Source organism: Canis lupus, chromosome 6 (assembly GCF_011100685.1).
Source record: "Canis lupus familiaris isolate Mischka breed German Shepherd chromosome 6, alternate assembly UU_Cfam_GSD_1.0, whole genome shotgun sequence".
NCBI classification, from domain to species: Eukaryota; Metazoa; Chordata; class Mammalia; order Carnivora; family Canidae; genus Canis; species Canis lupus.
This window is the reverse complement of record NC_049227.1, coordinates 20,918,003-20,940,362: the sequence shown is the minus strand read 5'-3', so window position 1 is coordinate 20,940,362 and position 22,360 is coordinate 20,918,003. Positions and strand designations below refer to the sequence as shown.

At 41.6% G+C, this 22,360-nt stretch overlaps 1 long non-coding RNA gene across 1 annotated transcript in view; it reads left to right on the top strand.

Annotated features, from left to right (window-relative positions):
• Positions 1–18,400, top strand: part of LOC111096266 — a 106,046-nt gene extending 87,646 nt beyond the window's left edge. Inside the window, exons 6-7 of the long non-coding RNA XR_005360781.1 lie at positions 17,093–17,269; positions 17,859–18,400. This is a non-coding gene — a long non-coding RNA (uncharacterized LOC111096266). The remainder of the gene's footprint in view (positions 1–17,092; positions 17,270–17,858) is intronic.
• The last annotated feature ends 3,960 nt before the right edge of the window (positions 18,401–22,360 follow it).

The window sequence follows — 22,360 nt, the reverse complement described above, 5'->3', positions numbered from 1 at the left end:
GAATGACATGGAAAATATACCAGAAATAAGCTTTCAGAAGGAGTGAGGGATTAGTTTCACTTGTAATCCAACAAATTACACATATTTGAGCACACACCATATACTAGGTCAGGAAACTCTACAGGTAAAGAATAGATCACCACATTTTAGAGGGACTCAAAGTCAGGTAGGGAAGAAAGACACTTAATCTCGGGTACAGTGTGATTAAATGCTATAATAGACCATTGCTTAAAGTGCTTGGAAATATAGATGAAGGGTAATTAATCTACCTCAAGGAAAGCTACAGAGAGAAAATGATTTTTTAACTGGGCCTTGAGTATTAACTCATGGTATTAAATGATAAGGCAATTGTGAGAAGAAAGCAAATAATCTGCTGTGATTGGAACATAGAGTGAGGGAAGGGAATGGTCTGTCATTGACATGGAATGTTTGGATGCAACCAAGTTTGTTTGCCATGTCAAAGAATTTGTACTTCATTCTGTAGGAATTGGGGAGCCATTCAATCCATTTCTTAGAAAAATCATTCTGGCAACTGATGTTTCTGGCAACAGAAATGTCTTTCCAGCAACAGAATCAAAGTGGATTGAAGATTCTAAGCAAGATGGTAGAGTGAGTGCATCAGAGATCTCTACCCTCTAAGTCAAACACATAGAAATGAGCAACACAGTGCTTTGAAAATATAAAAATGCATAGATGTACAACCAATAAGCAAAAAACAACAGCAATAACAAGAATCTTTCCCTCTCTAATGCCTTTCCAAAAGACTTCCATGGACCAAAAGTACAGAGGAAGCCCACAGTATTAAGTGGAAGCCATGCCATGCACCTTGGAAGGGACTGGAGTGATACCTTCCTATAGGAAATGGGGGTGGAATGCTGGACCGTGATGGGAGTGAGGATCATGTGTCCCTGCTCCAAATCAAGGCCTGGAATTATGTATCTGACCCAGGCAAATCAGCATAAAAGAAGTCTTCATGGGGTTTCCAACCATGGGACCAGGACCTACCTATCTTCTCTGTGCCTCTCAGTTTCTCCATCTTTAAAACGGAGATATTGTTAGCAACTTCTTTATCATCCTTTTATGGAGATTAAATGCATTAAATATGTAAGTTGTTTACACCTCACTGGAACCTAGTAAGTGCTTGGTAAGTAACCGTTGGCCATTATCAGGAAAAAAAGCTGGGAAAGCTCCACCAGCCTGTCCAGGGTTGTATCAAGAAACAATTTGTCTTTGGTGGAGGGAGTGGGTGGAGGAACTGGGACTATACTACATATTGTTGGTGGTGTATCCATTCTGGTTCCTAATGATCATCATTCAAGATTTCAAAGATCTCAAAAGACACTCAAAATGTATAGGAAAAGAACTCCAGAACGTATCCATCTGGCATAACTGAAACTACGTACCCTTTGACCAACATCTTTCTATTTAATGTACAGTGACATGACTAACAATACTGTGTTGTATACTTGAAATTTGCTAAGAGGGTAGATCTTAAGTGTTCTCACCACATACACACACAGAAAACAAAAAGAAAAAAAAAGGCAACCATGAAAAGGTGTTATTTAGCTTGATTGGGCAATTATTTCGCAATTTATACTTATATGAACACATCAAGTTGTACATCTTACATATAAATATGTAAAGATTTTATTTATTTATTTGAGAGAGAAGAGAGAAAGCATAAATGATGAGGAGGGGCAAAGGGAGAGGGAGAAGCAGACTCCCCGACTGAGCCAGTAGCCCTATGCGAAGCAGGGCTCCATTCCAGGACCCCGAGATCATGACCTGAGCTGAAGGCAGGCACTTAGCTGACTGAGACACCCAGGCACCCCAAATATATATATATATATTTTTTTTAATTTGTCAGTTATACTTCAATAAAACTGGAAAAGAAGCTAATAGGAATAATTATTAACCATTCTCTATTCCATACAGAGCTAATGAAGATTAACGGGTCCTTTCATGTTCTGTGCTTTGAGATTCTTACAGCAAAAATGTTATATGATCCTAAAGCAGAAATTCTTTATTTTTTTTTAAGTTTATTTATTTATGATAGTCACAGAGAGAGAGAGAGAGAGAGAGAGAGGCAGAGACACAGACAGAGGGAGAAGCAGGCTCCATGCACCGGGAGCCCGATGTGGGATTCGATCCCTGGTCTCCAAGATCACGCCCTGGGCCAAAGACAGGCGCCAAACCCCTGCGCCACCCAGGGATCCCCTAAAGCAGAAATTCTTAATCGTTTTTTGTGCTGTGGGCCCCATGGAACCTGTAAACTCCTTCTCAAAATAATGTTTTTAAAGGCATAAAATAAAAAATATAAGAGGAACTATATTGAAATACAGTTATCAAGATACAAAAAGAAACCCAAATCTGTAATATGGTAATATATGTGCTTTTAATTAACACATTAAATAAAAAATATCCAACAGTGGGTCTGCTAACTACCTTAATTTCAAAGTGAAGAAGAGCATAAATAATATGTTTATACACCTGCAACAACAATAAAATGATATGAAAACATCTGTGATTTTTATTAGTGATAAAGGCAGGGATATGAGTAAGAATCATATTCAGAATTTAAATATTCACCTCTAGCTTAATAATCAAGTCCCACATAAGGCTTTCATGAAATTATTGCCAGTGTGGACCCAACAGACTATCTGTATCTGATGGCAGTTGGGAATGTCCCATAACTATAGGAGTACCTACAACAGAGAAGGTGATCAATAAATATTTATCAATGAGTGAATGAAATGATCGACCAGAGAAACAAGCAAAGGAAAATATCCTCTCCAGCACATGCATTCCTTGTTTGTCCTCCTCCTTATTCGTTTTCACCCCCCACTTATATGTATATGTATTCACCACACAAATATTTAGGTATTTATTGGGCAGCTATTCTATGCATGACATCATCCTAGGATCTGTGGATGACACCGAGATGAATGACTGAGATGTGCATCTTGCCCTAAAAGAGGACATAACCTGGGAGGATATGATGGGAACCCAGAAAAACCTCACTCGTTTTCAGGATGTGACTATTTTTCTATTGATTGCCTCTTTTTTCCTTGAGAGCTTCTATAAAACCTGGGAAACTATCAAGGAGAATCTCAAAGTTGGCAATAATGAAAGAGCAGCCAGGTTGCGGTATCTGAAAAAGAAACCTGTCACACACAGGGCTTGTTCGAACCACGCAATTTGCAAAGCTGACTTTGGAAGAAGTAGGTCAGTTTGCAGAGTTAGCTGCCATAAGACTCTGCAAACAGCTGCCTGAGCTGGAACCTACGTTTGCTAGGGGAAAAAATCACAGATGGGACCTCTTTAAATATTGCATAGAGTGGTGCTTGCTATTGAAATTTTTAAAGATTGTTTTACAAGATGTTTCCATACTGACTTATTGAGAAATTAGGTCACTTCGCCTCCAACATTTGATAACATCAGAGTGGGTGTGCAAACTTTCTTCTCAATGTTGCCCCTAGACTTTCAACAGACTTGTCTCTGCTATTGGTTGAAGAAAGCTGTTCCTGAAATACAGATGTAGTACTGGTTGATTGTAGAAGAGACAGACCTTTCCTCCTCTCACAGTGGTCAGCTGGTCTGCCAAAGCAGAGCTGAAAATCCTCCCTATTTTCCATTTTCCTAGTGGAGAAGTCCAGGATGTAGGATAAGGGTTGACAAACTCTGGCCTGAGGGCCAATTGCCTGCTTTTACCATGAGCTGACTTGATTGAAACTTACCTCTCCTTTTTTCATCTTAAACCCTATACAGATGCCAGAGGGCATTAATGTCTACTTCATCGAAAAAGTTTTTTATCTTGTTGAAGTTATAGGTAAAATAAGACAGGTCCATAAATAACTATAACACAGAGATCAAAGTTGTGAGAGAGAGACAGAGAAAAGTACTTTGGGAGCCCACTGTGGGAGAAACTACTTTAGACTTAGGGAACAGAAAAAGCTTTACAGAAAAAAGAGGTATTTAATCCAGGCTTTGAAGCATGAATAGAATCTGAACAAGAACCTTATGAAAGGGATCAGAATCACAGATCCCATAGGATCTGTGAGGACTCAGGAAAATCACCCAATGTCTTGGATCTTCTATATCCACCTATCTGTGCATCCAACAAAGATTTGTTCATTTTCTGCTAAGTCACAGGCATGGGATTGTGGAGATCCAAACAGAGTGGTCTAACTCTTCTCCTCTCTTCTCTGGATTTCCAAGATCTTGCCTAAAATGACCCAACAAGTATACAAAGACATCTCTATAAGGGCAAGTAGGGATGATGGCATGCCTATGCTACAAACTTTAGGGTATTTCTCCTAGAGTTAGAGAAATAGGATCACATTAAAGTAAGTGTGGTGAAAAAAAAATAAAATAAAGTAAGTGTGGTGGTTAATTTTATGTGTCAACTTGACTGAGTTTAGTGATGCCTAGATGCTGGTAAAACATTATTTCTGGGTGTGTCTGTGATGGTGTCTCTAGAGGAAATTAACATTTGAATCAGTAGACTGAATAGAGAAGATCAGCCCTTACCAAAGTGGGTGGGCATCATTCAATCTGTTGAGGGTCCAAATATGCCAAAAAAGCAGAGGAAGGGTGAATTCTTTCTTTCTCTTCTTGACCTGGGACATCCGTCTTCTCCTGCCCATGGTCACCTGAGTTCTTGGTTCTCAGGCTTTCAGACCCTTGGACTTACACCAGCTGACCCCCCTTCTCAGGCCGTAGGACTCTGACTGAATTACACTACCAGCTTTCTCGGTTCTCCAGCTTGCAGATGGTGTATCCTGGAGCTTCTCAGCCTTCATAATTGTGTGAGCCAATTCCCATAATAAATCTCCTCTTATATCTCTCTCTCTATCCTATTGGTTCTGTTTCTCTAGGGAACCTGACTAATATAGGAAGGCAGAGAAGGCCACAAGAGATGTGGAAATTTAAAAGAACACCATGCTGCTCTTGAAATGTGGAGAGGTGATGTTGAGGGGGAAGGATAAGTCATGATATGCAGGGGAAGTACTACACATGAATTTCATTCATCAGTCGAGAAGCAGCTGCTTCCACGGTCAAAAGTGGTAACATCCAACAGGAAGCTGGAAAACAAGCCTCCTCCATGACATGGTATGATTTCTCCTGATTGAGTGGACAGTATCACTGGGAAGGTCAGTAGAGCCACAGTATCTACTTGAAGCAGAGGTCGAGTCTCACAGAATATAAAATAAAGATAATTGGTGCCTAGCTCAGTAGCTATACCAAATACAAAGAAGAAAGAAGGCAGAGAGCTCCTATAGCACCTGGATTCCTATCCGATCTAATCCAATTCATAGAATCCCTTAGCTCCATAACCAATAATGAAAAAAAATTATGCTCTACAAACATCCAGATGGACAGTAAAGAACTTATGGAGATCCCCCACACTATCTTTCACAAATATTAGGCAAAAAATATCTTCATTCAAGGCTAAAAAATAATATAAAGAAACAACTTGAGTCCCATGGAAAGATATTTCAACATAAAAAAGGAAAGAAAATATAGGGGTACTGGGTGGCTCAGTCAGTTATGTAATTTTGGCTCAGGCATGATCTCAGGGTCATGGGATCAAGCTCTGCATTGGGCTCCATGGTGGGCATGGAGCCTACTTAAGATTCTCTCTCTCTCCCTCTCCCTCTGTCCCTCTGTCCCCTTTCCCTTTCTCTTTAAAAGGGGGGGAGGGGAATATAGATTCAAAAGAATGTATTTTAGGAGAAAATAGAAGTGTGTTTTAGATAGCATGTATTTTCTACTCTCTGTGAAGTCAAAATAGAAAAATAGGATATCACAGGAGTCTATGATGAAAAGTTGTAGCATGAGATAAAGGGAAGCTATAAGGAAACCAATAATGCAGAATTTTAAATTGCATTAGAAAACTAAATCAGTGGTATGTGACTCATAAACTTGGGAAGCTCTAGAATGCAGAATCCAAGAAAAGGCAGTGAAAACAATCAGAGAGAATTTTACAGCTTATGTCTAGAGGAGAGAGAATAGAGATTCATGATATAAAGCATTAGTTGTTGGGAGATAAAGAAGGGAATAAATGTAATATAATAATAAGACAAAATTGAATGCAGCACTCCTGAACTGAAGGAAGAACCAAACCAACCAGTGTACAGGGTTCAGCTAATTATGGGCAGATTTTACAGAACAAAATGAACTCTGAACTATCTTCATACTTCACTTAAGGATAAAGAAAGAATTCTAGGAGTGTAAAGTTTATATAAAAATGATTACCTCCAAAGACAGGTAATTGGGTTGGAGGGTATTTTTTTATGCATCCCTCATGTTCCCTTTCCTTTCCTCATTCTTAAAAAAGAAGACATCTGTCCAGGCTCAGAAGTTCATAAAAATACCACATAGGGTTGTGTGGGGCGCTCAGTCAGCTGTGTCTACCTTCAGCTCAGGTCATGATTCTGGGGTCCTGGGATTAAGCCCCACATTGAGCTCTCTGCTCGGCAGGGAGTCTGCTTCTCCTTCTCCTTCTGCCCCTCCCCCCTGCTCATGCTCTCTTTCTCTCAAATTAATTAATTAGTTAATTAATTAATTTTTAAAAATACACATAGAAACTTTTTCCCCCTATTTACTCTTGTAAATAGGATCTAAATCCCATCCATCCATCCATCCATCCAACAAATATTTATTGAGTACCTACTCGATGCCAAATAATGTTCTAGACTCTGCAGATATATCTGCAAACAAAAGAGACCGAGGGCAATAACAAATATGATTTATCATGTGTGATAAGTGCTACGTAAGAAATACAAAGTGGACTAAAAGAACAGAGAGTGGAGGAGGGAACAAAGAGCTCTTCTTTGCACAGGAACCCACATGAATTGAGGAAAGAAACAATCCAAGCAGATATCTTGGGGAAGAAGGAACTGTAAGTACAAATGACTTAAACTAGAAATGTGCTTGTTGGAGCATTTGTAGGAGAGCAAGAGACCAGTGTGGCTGAAGCAGTGAGTGAGGGGCGAGGGCTTAGGATAGGAACTCAGACACACACTTAGGTAGAGGTTAGACCATGAGGGCTGTGAAACAATGTAAGGAGATTGGATTTATTTCTTTTTTAAAAAGATTTATTTATTTATTTGAGAGAGAGGGAAAGGGCAGGAGGGAGAGGAAGAGATATACTCAAGCAGACTCTTCTGAGCACATAGCCTGACCTGGGGCTTGTTCCCATGACCCTCAGATCATGACCCAAGCCAAAACCAAGAGTCAGATGCTCAACTGACTGCACCAACCAGGTAGCCATATTTTATTTTATTTTTAAAGATTTATCGGTTTATTTTAAAGAGGGGGAGGGGCAGAGGGAGAGAATCCCAAGCAGACTCTCTACTGATTGCAGAGGCCAATGTAGGACTCAATCTTGACCCATGAGATTATGACCTAAGCCAAAATCATGAGTTGGATGCTTAACCAACTGAGCCACTCAAATGCCCCAGGAGATTGAATTTTATAGCTAAGCAAGATGGGGGCCAACTGTAGAATTTTGAGCAGAGAAGTGACATAATCTGATAACTTTTTAGAGGAATCTCAGTGGCTGCTGTGTGAAAGATATGGGAGGCAGGCAAGGGCAGCAACAAAGAGACCATTAGGGAGCCATTGCAAAGGTCCAGGAGGGAGATAATGGCGGATAGGAGCTTATGAGATCTTCCCAAGCCCCGCCTAAAGTCAGAGTACAGAGCTGCTCCTGCCAAATCCTTAGTTTCTGTTCAGCTCCTTCCACATGAACCACTTCCTACTATCTCCTCTACGAGGGTCCATACATCTCTGAACTGAAATTTTATCCAAAAAGCAATGATTGCTATTAAGCGTTACTAGATTATTACTTTCTTCACCCTGGAGCTTTTCTTATGAAGGGAACACCTCCATAAATTCAACCCACTTCAATTCTCCTCTCAGATTTGCCCACTCTTTTCAAATGTAGAAATATGTTGGGTAGTCCTTAAAGAGTGGATGATCAGTTGTCTGATCATTACAGCCACCTGTCTCTGAGCCAGAGGAGATGCTGGGATGATAGAAAAAAAAGTCACTTTACCTTTTTTTGGTGTTCTTGCTTTCATAAATTAACAGGAACAGAAATTCAAGCAGGTCTTATGTTTTGTTAATTCAGGTCCATTGACTCTATACCTGCATTAAATTGTCCCCAGATTTGGGGCATTACAGATTTTTTTGTCAGCTCGAGTTGTCTCTCTCTTTCTTGTAAATATTCACCTTCAGGGTTTTGGTTTTTGTTTTTAGTTCTTCTTTAGAGAGAAGAAAGGAGAGCCAGTGCCTAAAGCTGTTAGTCATTCACATTTTAAAACAGATGTTCCTGAGACTGTACTTAATAGTACTGAGTCAGGTAGTAGAGGGTATCCCACTGCAGTAGGGGACTACAAGAATGGCAGCAATTATCACTATTACAGGCATTTTCACAACAGAATGAGTTTTCAAAATAGGAATTAGACATACATGACTAATTAATTAGGGAACGTAGTTTTTACCACATGGTCCACTTGAGTTATGACAAAATCTCAATTTTCTACAAACTCACAGGGATAAAAGCTCTTCTATAGACCAGACACACACACTTGCTTTGCTTTAGAGGTTGACTGTGCTTTATAAGTGGCATTATTTTGTTTATGCTTGGTTGTTGGACATCAATCAAAACTTCAAACTCAAGGTCAAGGATGATAGAGGATCCCAAGAAATAGCTGAGTATGTAGAATGAAGAACATATAAGGAAGTGTTTAGGTCTGGTTTTGTCACTTTTGATTTGGCATTTTTGCTTATAATAACAAAAATACACTCAAAGCACTATTCTTTACATCCCTGGAGGACCAAAAAAATGTTGTAAATCTAAAACTCTCTAGCTCCATGATCACTTTTTTTCCCCAATGGAATTTATATTTACAATGTATTTTTAAAATTTTACAATGTGTTTAAAACAAAGGATTTCAGACACAGAAAAACAAAATGTGCATTGTTCTAGACTTCTTGCCAACATAATAGAACAAGAAAATGGAAATTATCAGTATACATTTGGAAAGGTGGAGGCAAAGTTGTTATTTTTAAATAAGAAGTAAGTCTACCTTAAAACCCCATGAAAGTCAACTTAAAAATACTAGGATCAATATGAAAGTTCAATAATGTGGCCAAACACAAGACAAATATTTTTTTTAAAAAAGACCTTTCTGGGACACCTGGGTGGCTCAAAGGTTGGGCAGCTACCTTTGGTTCAGGTCATGGTTGGGGATCCAGGATCGGGTCTGGCATCGGGCTCCTGCAAAGAGCCTGCTTCTCCCTCTGCCTTTGTCTCTGCCTCTCTCTCTCTCTCTCTCTCTCTGTGTGTATCTCTCATGAATAAATAAATAAATAATTTTTTAAAAAAAACCTTCCTATATATCTCCAAAAATAATGAGAAAATTAAGCAGTGCCATTCCTATGATGACCTAAAAATAAAATGTCTAGAAATAAATTTAACAAATGAGTAAAAATCTTATAAAGAAAAATATCAGCTTGACTGGAGGACATAAAGAAAGACCAAAATAAATGGACTCAAATAATGAAGAGACATACCACATTCTTGGATAGAAAGATGGAATTTCAAAAAGATTTCTACCTGATTTCCTGAAATTAATCTAAGGTTTAAGGCTATCCCGATACAAATACCAAAATAGTTTTTAGAGCCTGGGGGATTGACAAAATAATTCAAAAGCTCATTTGTAGGAAGACTTAGGACTATAGCCAACAATATCTTGAAAAAGAAATGCAATGTGATATAATTTAGGTATTAAAATATATGATGGAGACATACGCTATTGAAACAACATTGTGCGTATAGAGACCCACAGATTCTTTTTTAACAGAACAGAAAGCTTAGAAATAGATTTAAGTACAAATTAGAATTTATCACAAAAGGATGTTAGCATTTTAAATGAGTAACAAGATGATAGATTATTCAACAAATTACTTGGAGGCAAATGGTTAACTATTTGTAAACAAAGCTTCAATTCCTAATGAATATTGGTGCACCAAATAAATCCCAGATAGATTAAGGCATTAAATGGAAAAAGTTAAAACATACGGCTGCAGGAACAAAGTGTTGATAAATATGTGATATAAAATTTAGTTAGGGATGGTCTTCCTGAGTGGAGTACTATTTCAGTTTACTAATAACTCCATGCAAGCTGTTAGACCTTGGGTATATCACTTCTATTGAAGATTCACATGTAGCTGTAGTGGTCAGTGACCCAGTTAAGCTAGGTTTCAGAAAATTATTTACGAGAGACTGAGAAGTTCCCCAGAAAGTGGTTCAATCACTGGGAAAATGCCAACTATGATCGACGTGATCCAGTACCTAGGCATAGTGATGAGCATTAAGGATTGCTTGGGATCCAGCATGATGGTGATCGCCAGGTTTTGTCCCTATCTAGCCATGTGGACTAATTACTAGGGTCTAGGTATAAAAAACTGGAAGAATCTGTTTCACCAAAACTTACAAAACACTGTGCCACCAGCAGTCCCACTTTGGTACCATTTATAACAGAATGAAACACAAAATGGATGTGTGTGTGTGTGGGAGGGGAATTGATAGATATGTTTTCAGTCAGGCTGGGCTGGAGGAAACTACAATAATAAATGATACCAAATCTCAGTGACTTATAACAACAAATGTTTATTTCCTACTCTCGTGATATGTCCATCATTGCTCAGCTGCACTTCTGCAATACTATGTCTTTATTTAGGAGTCAGATTAATAGAGCAGCCTCTGGTGGGGGTCACTCCAGCTCTCATGGCACAGGGAAAAGAAACATGGTAAACCACAGTCTTTCAGAGCTTACATTTCACTGGCCTAAGTGAGTCATGTGACAAAGCCTGATGTCAACGGGAAGAGGAGATATAACCCTCCCATGAGGCAGGACATCACTGGGATGGCAGAGGAACATTTGGTAGGTCATGAATTCAACCCAACACACCCATTGTCTCAAAGACAACCTTGTTGCCCTGGAACCTATGGGGTACTAGACACTCCCACTCCGTTTGAGAAATCGCCCTCTGGCCCCAGACCCAGCAAGACCCAAGGTTTTTCCAGAAGCCATCAGCTTGTTCTTCCCTTTCCGAGGTGAACACTCAGCCGGTGGAGCAGATGTTGGCTGCCAAGGTGGTGCCAGGCCCCGCTGTGATGGACAGCTCCTCTGTTTTGTTTACTCTTCTAGGCAGGGTGATAAATTCTCCTTCTAATCAGGTTCCGTGTTTCTCACTCTCCTATGCACCAACCCTGCTAATGAATGATTCACTGAAGTTAGTGGCTAAGAACAGCATGCTGCACCCTGCTCTGCCTTTGTTATGCAAAGTCATGCCCTCACTATCTCCCAAACACAAAACCGAGTTCCCGAGGATGGCGTGGATAGATGATGGAGTGTACAACAGCCCTGGCTAATTTGTTCACAGTAATTCAGGCCAGTATATCCTGTCAAGTCTGCTGCTGAATACATTGGGTTTACTTCCTTGGGGGAGAATGGAGCTTGGAGGGGCCCTCTGAGGCTGATGTGCAAATAAAATCCCAAGAGTTCCTGTCCTGTTAGTCTAAAAGACCTCACAGAGCTAGTGCTCTGAGCCTTCCCTTTGGGTCCAGAGAAACCTCAACTTCAGGAGGAATTTCAGGAAGTAACTCCACAGGAACCCCTTCCCTTGACTGCCACCATTACCATGGCTTGGGAGAAATTAAATTTTGAACACAGAATGAAGAGATTTGTTTTTCTTTTTCAATCCAGGCCATGCATTTTTATTTATTTATTTTTTAATAATAAATTTATTTTTTATTGGTGTTCAATTTGCCAACATACAGAATAACACCCAGTGCTCATCCCGTCAAGTCCCCACTCAGTGCCCGTCACCCAGTCACCCCCACGCCCCGCCCTCCTCCCCTTCCACCACCCCTAGTTCGTTTCCCAGAGTTAGGAGTCTTCATGTTCTGTCTCCCTTTCTGATATTTCCCACACATTTCTTCTCCTTTCCCTTCTATTCCCTTTCACTATTATTTATATTCCCCAAATGGATGAGACCATATAATGTTTGTCCTTCTCCGATTGACTTATTTCACTCAGCACAATACTCTCCAGTTCCACCCATGTTGAAGCAAATGGTGGGTATTTGTCATTTCTAATGCAGGCCATGCATTTTTCCTCCCAAATTCATATTAAAACAAAGACCAGTCAAAAAAGAGTTAAAGGAAGAAGACCTCAAACCATAGGACTGCTCACTAGACTTGTGCTTAAAACTGCTTTCGAAGCAGGTGAATATTTAAGATGGGACAGGCTTCAGGGCAAGGCCTACTGGGACCTTAGATATTGGGGCACAGGAGTATACTGGTCTATGTGGCTGATTCTCTTGTGGGCAGCAGTGTAATCCAATGTTGTAACTATGTAAAAGGTCTGAGGATGCTATCTGGGAAAGTGTTGGCACCAGGGGCAAGGAGGAGAGAGCCCTACGATGAAAGTACAGGGACTGGGGCACCTGGGTGGCTCAGTGGTTGAGTTTCTGCCTTTGGCTCAGGTAGTGATCCTGGGGTCCTGAGATCGAGTCCCACATCAGGCTCCTGCAGGGAGCCTGCTTCTCCCTCTGCCTGTGTCTCTGCCTCTCTGTGTGTGTCTCTCATGAATAAATAAATAAAATGTTTTTTTAAAAAAAGTACGGGGACAAAGTAGAGCATAAAGTCAACTGGGTGAATAAGTTGTGGTCACACAAATTGATTTCATCTTGCAACCTGTAACCTGAGAAGTTAGAGCCCATTGCACCTGATGGGCAGGCTAAGTCAGAGTGCTGCTCCCACTACTCACCTGGAACTCAGGTATGGCCTTGAACAGACAGGGGGCAACCCTGAGAATAACTGGGGCAAAGGCTGGCACTCTAGGGACATCAGCTACAGCTTGCATAACATTCAGGACATGTCTTTGGGAGAAAATCGATCAGGGTCAGCCTTGGTTTTCGGTGACACAAAACACACTGAAGTGAACTAGCCTGCACTGGAAAGGAAAACACATTTTTAGAACTCTGCCATAGGCACCACACGAGCCAGCCAGAGAGACGAGAAAAGAACAACAATGGGGATGTGTGGGATTATGGCCAATTTACTTCCCATGTGAGCTACGTTGGTCAAGGATAAGTAAGGGGAAAATTATTTTGAGGCCAGTGGGTAAAGATCTCAGCCTAAAAACTTGAGGATGCAAGAAATATCTTTTTTGTGTGTGTTCAAAATCAATCTCTCTCCCCAAGTCTCTGGTCCACCACCCATGGCATCGGACAACCTAACTCATTCCAATTCCTCCTGCAGAGTGCCCCCTGGGAGGGTGGGGTTTTGATGTCATGCTGTGTGAAAGGCATCTATGGGATGGATTTTAGGCTCTCAGTTTCTGGTCATCACAGTGTGTGGCCCCGCGGGGGCCTTTGGATTCTGGGGCCCTTTGCGACTTTGCTTTCACGTTCAGAGTGAGACTATCCCCGATCCCACCTGCCTATTCATGCCACTGAGCCTGTATCAGTGAGGGTCCTCCAGAGAAACAGAAATAGGATGTCTAAAGACACACAGAGACAGATTTATTACAACGGAGTGGTTTGCACAATTAAAAAGGCTGAGAAGTAACATGGGCTGTTACCTGCAAGCGGGGGACTCAGGGAAACCAGTGTGTGCGGGGGTGTAATTTCTGCACACAGCCCGAGAACCAGGGGAGCCGAAGTCTGAGGGCAGGAGAATGTGCATGTCCCAGCTCCAGCACAGAGCAAACTCATCCTTTGTCTGCCTGTTTGTTCTACTCAGAGGCTCAATGGATGGGGTGAAACCCACCCACTCTGGTGAGGAGAGATCTGTCTTACTCAATCTACTGATTCAAGTGTAATGTCTTCCAGAAACACCCTCATAGACACACCCACACATGTTTGACCAGCTCGGCAAGCATCCCTTAGCCCAGTCAAGTTGACACACAAAATTAACCATATATTACGTGTATCTGTATATCTGTATCTGTATCCATAGCTCCAGCTATGCCCGTATCTGTGTCTACACAGTCTACCTCTAAATCTGTAGCTATGTATCTATACATGAGTGTTTGTGTATTCTTTCAAACCTATAGTTGACCTTTGGATTTGTGTGACATTTTTTTCTTTTAACAAAAATAGCAAAAAAAAAAAAAAAATAGCATCTTACCGTACACAGGACATTACTGTGACTTACTTTTTCTGTTAACAATATGTGTGGAAGATACTCCCAGATAGACACATCTAAATCTACTTGGTTTGCTTAATAGCTGGATGGCATTCTACTGCATTGATGTTCCATGGTGTATTTAATGGTTCCGCACTGGTGTGGGTCTCATTCAACTCTACTGATACGTGACACTTCATGTTCATGTATTTCTCTAGATATCTATCCAGGTTTATGGATAGAGGGTCAGATGCATTTCTTAAGGGAAAAAATACACTCTTGAAATTCTTTCTAGAAAAGTTTTGCCAGGGATCCCTGGGTGGCACAGCGGTTTGGCGCCTGCCTTTGGCCCAGGGTGCGATCCTGGAGACCCGGGATCGAATCCCACGTCGGGCTCCCTGGTGCATGGAACCTGCTTCTCCCTCTGCCTGTGTCTCTGCCTCTCTCTCTCTCTCTCTCTCTCTGTGACTATCGTAAATAAATAAAAATTAAAAAAAAAAAGAAAAGTTTTGCCAAATCGATCTTCTACCAGCAGTGTGTGGAAAGGCTCTTCAGCATGCACCTACGATTGCCTCACCTTTACTCTTCCACTGGAGGGGGGAAAAAAACCATGAAACATCATTGTTGTTTTATTTTCCATTTTCTTGATTACCAGTAAGATTAAATGTCTTTCCACTTGGGATTCTTTTTGTACATTGTCTATGTCGTCTGCCCAATTTTCTACGAAATGTTAGCGTTTGTGTCTTACTGATTTTTGAAAAATCTTGATCCATTTGAGTATCAATCCTTTGTTATTTTTTCCCAGCTTTATTGAGATATGATTGACATAGCTAGGGCAGGTGTGCATCATGTTGATTTCATGCACTTGGATATCACAAGATGGTTACCACCGTGGCATGAGCTAACACCTCTGGCACGTGTTTTCATATGTTTTATTTTTTTATTTTTATTTTTAAAGATTTATTTATTTGTTTATTTATGATAGACAGAGAGAGAGAGAGAGAGAGAGAGAGAGGCAGAGACACAGGCGGAGGGAGAAGCAGGCTCCATGCTGGGAGCCCGACGCAGGACTCGATCCCGGGATTCCAGGTCGCGCCCTGGGCCAAAGGCAGGCGCTAAACCGCTGAGCCACCCAGGGATCCCCCATATATTTTAATGTAATTAATTAGTGGTCCTTTCATTTCAGCTTAAAGAGCTCTCTCTCTTTCTAGCATTTTATTTGTAAGGCAGGTCTAGTGGTAACGAACTCCCTCAGCTTTTGTTTGTCTGGGAAAGTCTTTCCCCTGTCCATTTGGAAAGAATAGCTTTGCCCAGGGTATTTAGTTTATCAATTCATCTAGAATATACCTTTTGGGTTTGGGAAAAAGTAGGTATCTAATTTTTTCTTTCCAAAGGGCTAAATACTATTTGTCGAATAACTCATTCTTCTTTACCATTTGAAGATTCTGCTTTTATAATATACTGAACCCTGCACACACACGTGAGCCTTTTCTGGGCTCTCTATTCTACTCCACCAATCTGTTTGCCTATCTTCATACCAGGACACATTGTGATAGGTTGTTGCTTTTAAGGAGGCTTTCCTGGAGCTTTGATGTATAGGAAGGGATTGTCATACATGTAACCCAGTGAATGACTGGCCTCTCTCACACGCGCTAGATCTCTCCTCAGGAACTCTGACTCACCCCTTTCCTCCTTCCTGAGGAGAAAGAAGCTTGTGCTCACCATTAGAAGAGCTTCTGGCTTTTCCATAGCTCAATGATTGGCCTAAATTTGTTAATAATCTCAGAAAGAAGAGAGAAAATTTCACCTCTCCTCTCTGTCTCAAATCCTCATGTCTATCCTAGGGTTTAGCCCTTCCCAGGACTACCGTCCATTTCTGAGCCGACTCTGTCTTATGTGTGTAAGTATGTGGCCTTCTGGATGGCCCCCAGTGTACAATCACACAATGGTCCAGCATCTGTTACGCTAGCGTGTCTGCATGTCTGGTATTAAATTATATCACATGTGATGTCACTGCCCAAGTGGTTTTAGGAAGTGCCACATCCAGCTAGCTCATTACCATTCAATTTCTTACCTTTTCTTCAAGACTTGAAGAAAATAAACATGGATCTCAACTCACCCAGGACCACACTGCTATCCATTTATCACTAAACTTTATATTTCAGCTTTTTGTTTCTGAGTCTGCCTCTAGCTCTACTATGAGTTCCTGTGAGGCAGGGATAGCATTTTGTGAACCTTTGAATTTCCTTGGTTTATTTTCCAGTGTTTAGCATAGGGTCTGGCACAAAGTGAGTACAATATTACAATAACATTTGTCCCAGTGGATTGGATAATTAGCATTGTCACACATTCCCCCCAACGTCATCCTAATTACATAAGGCTTTTCGAGCTCTATCACGCATCCCACAATTTCCATTTATTCCTTTGCCTTCCCTACGATGCCACTGTGTAATTTTTTTATCTCAATATTTGCTCGATTGTCTGCATGACCCTTGTGTCTGTCCTCATTAGCGTCTTTTACATTAAATCAGATAACTGCACCAGTGCAAGAGGCTCTTTGCAGCTTGATCAGTGAGCAATGGATCAGACAGCTGAATGGTTGATTTAATTGGCATGAAATAACTAAGCCATCTGTTCCATGGAGTTGATCTTTTAAGTGTTACTCTCTTGTCTGCTCTGAAATTCTTGGTCACTTGGAAAGACCATGCATGTCAGGTGGCAGGTCACAAAAGATGGTTGCTTTAAGACAGCGAGCAAGGACTTAAGGGAAGTTGAAGAGTTTTATGCTGCTCTCTCTCTTTTACATGGCTTTATCTTTCTCTATAATACTTACTACTATCTGCTAAATTACATATTCACTTGTTTATCTGTATCTCTCCATAGAGGCTAAGCACCAAGAAAACAGGGACTTTGGATTTTGTCCTCTATGCTTCCTGCTGATGCCAAGGCCTGGAATAGATGACCTACCTTGATATGGGCACCAAAACAGTTCTGCTTGGCTTCCTGTTGGGTTTAATGCTGCTGTGACCTGGTATTACAAGGATCTATTGGGAATGCCAGGTAGATGGAAAGAGGGTGCAGGAGGCAACATGGGAAGGAGTCTAAAATTCAATTCAGCAAGTTCAGTGCCTACAGTGAACTAGATTTTTGTGTAGAATGGCCTTGGGATTCAAGGGTCCAATCTCCAGGAGCAGGGAAGGGAGGCACAGCAGTGGTGTGGGTTGGAGCAGCTTGATGATGTGGCCCTTGGGAATGTTATTTAATCTTTCTGAGCCTGGGTATCTTCCTTTGTAAAACGGGGGTAATATTTACCACCTTTGATTCATGATGATTAAATGAGATAATGTACATTAAGCAACTGTCAATACTTATATAACTTACTACATGCCAGGTTATATTTTAAGGACTTTATGTGTACTGACTTAACAACAACCCTCTGGGTTAGGAACTATTACTATCCCCAGCTTACCCAGGTAGGAAAACCGAGATATAGGGAGGTGTCCACATTCTCTTAGCTAGAATGTGGTAGAGCTAGAATTTAAACCAAGGCTGGTTCCAGAGTCCATGAGAGCCTGGGATAGATATGGTAACAATACTCGTTGTTTTCAATTTCAGTCTGTAAATCCTCAGCTTCTTCCCACTTGTCTAGATTGCTGAGCTGGAAAGTAAGACAAGATTCAAGTAGGTTGCAAGACTGCAAAGCTGGATTACGTGTCCAGGACAAGGCAGGTAGCCTTTTCCTACACCTGGGAACAGAGGTTAAAGTCAAGTACTGAAGAGTTAGGTCCAGCTTCTAAGGGCTCTGGGACGAGACTTCAGTCCAGTGGGAAATGTGCATTGGAATCAGCAGCATTGGGTGAACTAGGAGCCAAATGCGGAGAGTGTGTGAGTTTGGGGCTCACCAACCTTACAGCCTCCCTCTCTGAAGATGATACACACAGCCTGGACAAGCCACAACTTCCAAGTCACTATTCCTGGTGGTCAGGTGAGGCTGGCCCTACCCCGTTCTCCACAGCTGGAGGTCACCTCTCCTGCCTTCATTAAGCCTGTCTGCTCTGTTGATTCAGCACAATGGCCGATGCCACCTTTCTGGGCCAGCGGACTCCCATGGCACCCATGATGTTGAGAGAGAAGAGGTTTGTAGGGCAAACAAGGATCTAGTCTACAGAGGACAGCATGTTTCATGCAAAGAAAAGGAAAACATAAAAATGTTTTGTTTTTGTCCAATAAATATTTGTGTAGTACTCTGATTCTGTGCCAAGACTGTTCTAAGCAAATGATGCATATTAACTCATTTAATCCCTTCAAGTACCCTGCAAGGTAGGTTCTTTTATTCCATTTATAGCAGATGAGGTCAGGTTCGAGCCAGTTTGACACCCTCGGGACTTCCTTTGCTGGTCCTGATACCTTTGGAAAGTGTTCCAGGCTCTGTTTTCCAGAAGATGCTTGATACTTTTGCTTTGTTCTGTTCTCTCCTTCCTCTTCTTTATTAATTTTCAGTGACAACTGTTTCCTTTAGACCTGGTTTTTGTTTTCTGACCACTTCCATACATCTAAGTCTTTATTTATCCCTTCAAACAGTTACTGAACAGCTACCATATTGCCACTCGTTCTAGGTACCAATGGCCCTGCCTTCTTGGAGTTCACATTTCACCAGGGTGGAGGAAAACAGTAGAACAAATAATCACTTACACACTCCCAACTCATCTCAAACAGCAGTAAGAGCTATGAAGTAGATAAAACAGGCTGATATGAGAAGGACAACAAGGGAAGTCTTCTCAGAGGAGGTGATATTTGGCAGAGATTTGAGTAAGGAGAGGGGACAGATGATAACAGGTTGCAAGGGAAAGAGAATTTCGAGTGTAGACTACGGGTGCAGATTTCCTGACGTGAGGGTGAACCTGCTATGTTCAGACACGGAGAAGAGAGTGCTCTGGGTATGTGGGGGTTGTGATGAGGCGGATTGGAGACAGGTAGCTCATGAACAGCCTTGTAGAGCACGTGAAGGAGTGGTCAATGGTTTGCTTCTCACTTTTCCATCTTGACTGTGTGGGTTACTAACCTCTTCTAGAAAAAGAGGTATAGGGTTGTCTGGTCCCTACTAGCAGTTGAAAGTCTTACTCTCCCTTTCCAATCATTCTAGTAGACAAATATATATACAAAGAGAGCACACTAAGAGAGCACACAAATACACAGAGAGAGCACATTGACACGCATTTACTCTAGAACTTCCAATCCATTCTCCACACAGTAGCATGGGCAATCCCATGTCTGCGGGACACCGCAGTCAAGCCAAGAGCATGATCCTGGCAGTATCTCCTGAGTAGGAGGATCAGAAGATACATGAGCCCTATAAACATGTAGGGATCAGATGCTAAGAAATCAGAATTTCATTGCCAGCCAGGGGCACTGCTGGCAAATAGCTTCCATCACCTGGAAATCTTGAGAACTCCTGATCAGGTGGGAATTCAGGTTTGGGCAAAACTCCTTTTATCAGGAGTGGCTGGGGCATCATTACTGTTCTGACAACCTGAAGAATTTGTCCAGCCTCATCCATTACCCAATCGGATTCCTTAAAGCCTTTCAATGGTATGCCGTTCCCCTTGGAGAAAACTCCAAGTCCCCACCACCACCACCACCACCAAAGTAACATCTCCAAATCCCTTGAATCACCCACTAGGATTGACAAGAGATGGTTCACTCTCCTTGTTCACTGTGTCCCAGTCACACCAACCTCCTTTCCAGCCCTTAAAACATCAAGTTCCTCCCTGCCTCCAGGCCTTTGCCTGTGCTGTGCCCTTTGCCAGGGACTCACAGTAGCTCAGGCTTACTTAACTCTATTCTCCCTTCAGACATCAACTCAAATGTCACTTCTTCTGGGGAACTGTTCCACACTCCTGAAAAAAATTTTCTTTAAGGGACGTTTTCCTGTTAGTGCCTTAGAGTTTTGTCTCACAGATCTTAAGTGGACTTATTGGTATTATTCTTTGGTTTGTTTACAATCTGCCTCCACTACCAGCATGTGGTCTCCATGAAGGAAGTCACTGTATAGCAGTGACTTTCTTTGCTGCCTAGTGTTCAACCCAGTACTTCAACAAATATTTGCAAAACTTATGAATGAACCTCTAGAACATGCTTATTTGAGTTAAAATTACTTATCAATGACATTGGAGAACATCCATCCAACTCCACTCATTGCCTGGCCTCTGCAAAGTAGGGCCTCAATAAATATTTGTTGACAAATGTGGAAGGAAGTAACGAGACATGTTGCCCAAACAGGCTTTATTGCCCTCAGTATCTCCATTCCACTTCATCAATTGAGCCATAGGCATCCCATGAACGTCTGCATCCACCTGCATCCTATGGTCCTCTGGGATGCTTTCCAAATTCTGCCTCCAGAGCCCACTTGCTTTGTTTTGCTTTCTCTCCACTGCTGATTATCTGCTTTAGCTCCCATTCCTTCTCTTTGTATGCTTGGTGGGCTTAATGATTCTGTTGCTCTATTCCACACTCTGCTACAGGAAACAAACCCATCCTCCTCTGGGAATCTGATATTGACTCTTTTCTCTGTGTTCTGAAGCCTTGAACTAGTCCCGTTTTCTTGTTCAACTAAGCTTTAGAGACCACAGTCCAGACCAGAGTTGTTCAAACATCACTCAGAAGGGGAAGTCAGAAGGTCGTTATCCACTGTAATTAATATTGCTATTTTGGACATTTAACTGGTCATGAATTAACTTATAAAACCAGAAAACAGAGTGGCCTGCATTATAACTACACAACCAGGCAAAGCACTAAATCCAGCCCTCTATTCCCGAGCAGATGGGCTATTTGTGGATCAGTTACTTTGGCCATTGGCCGCTCCAGGCATTGGCTGGTTATCATCCTCCAAGTGGCCAAATGTGATGGTGGCTTCATTTCCCGGCAGGGTGTTGGCTGTGGAAAGAATGGTGAAGTGCCGGGGAAAGAAATGTGTTGGCTTTTTGGGACCCAAGATAGAGCTGGGGCCCCAACCCACACAGCCTCTTGGCATTTTACTCCTGGGCATACGGGTTTCTGTGCAGGCACAGTGGGTGTCAGGTCTATGCAAATGCCATTCCCAGGCTTTAGCTAAAATCACTTCTTCTTTTCAAAAAGCATATTCCCATTTCTCCAATCTGGACAAAAACACAGAAGAATCAGATGTGAGTTTCCAAGACAGTGGTCTTCAACCTTTGCTGCATATTAGAACCAGTTGAGAAGTTAAAAAAAAAAAAAAAATCCCTGGAGCCCAGCTCTCTATTCCAGAGCAATTAAAGAGACTCCATGCATCAGTATTTTAAAAATTCTACAAGTGATCTCAGCACACACCAAGATGGGGAACCACTGATCTCAAAATCAAGCATACATAAGAGTCATACATTAGAGCACAGATTCCCAAGCCCCTATCCCAGAAATTTGGATTCGGTATTTCGAGGGTTGAATCCAGGAATATTCATGTCAACCAGCTCCCTGGTGGTGCTATTGCTGCCGGTCCACACCCCATACACAGAGTACTTCTGTTCTAAGCTTTGCTACTCGGTATGTAGTTCATGGAGCAGCAGTCTAGGCATCCACCAGGAACTTGTTAGAAATTACAAATCTCAAGCCCACCCCATACCTCTTATATCAGGATCCATGTTTAAAAAAGAGCTCAAGGGGGCCGCCTGGGTGGCTCAGTGGTTGAGTGTCTGCCTTCAGCTCAGGTCGTGATCTTGGGGTCTTGGGATCAAGTCCCGCATCGGGCTCCCCACAGGGAGCCTGCTTCTCCCTCTGCCTATGTCTCTGCTTCTTTCTCTGTGTCTCTCATGAATAAATAAATAAAATTTAAAAAATAAAAAAATAAAAAGAGCTCTAGGAAATACATATGTGCAATAAAGATTGAAAAGCTTTAACACATAGAGAATACCAACATGCAGCATCTGTGCCATATTTAGCCAGCAGATATATACTACCTGGCCTGCATACTATTTTTTGAAATTTAGAATTCATTGACAACACTTAAAGATTGGGATTTTTACTTCTCTTGAAAAATCAGAAGATCTAGCAACACGGGGCTTTCATTCCCACATTATGACCACTGGGGACAGAATATTCAGGCTTCTTCATTTCCTAATGATACCTGCATGGCCTCTG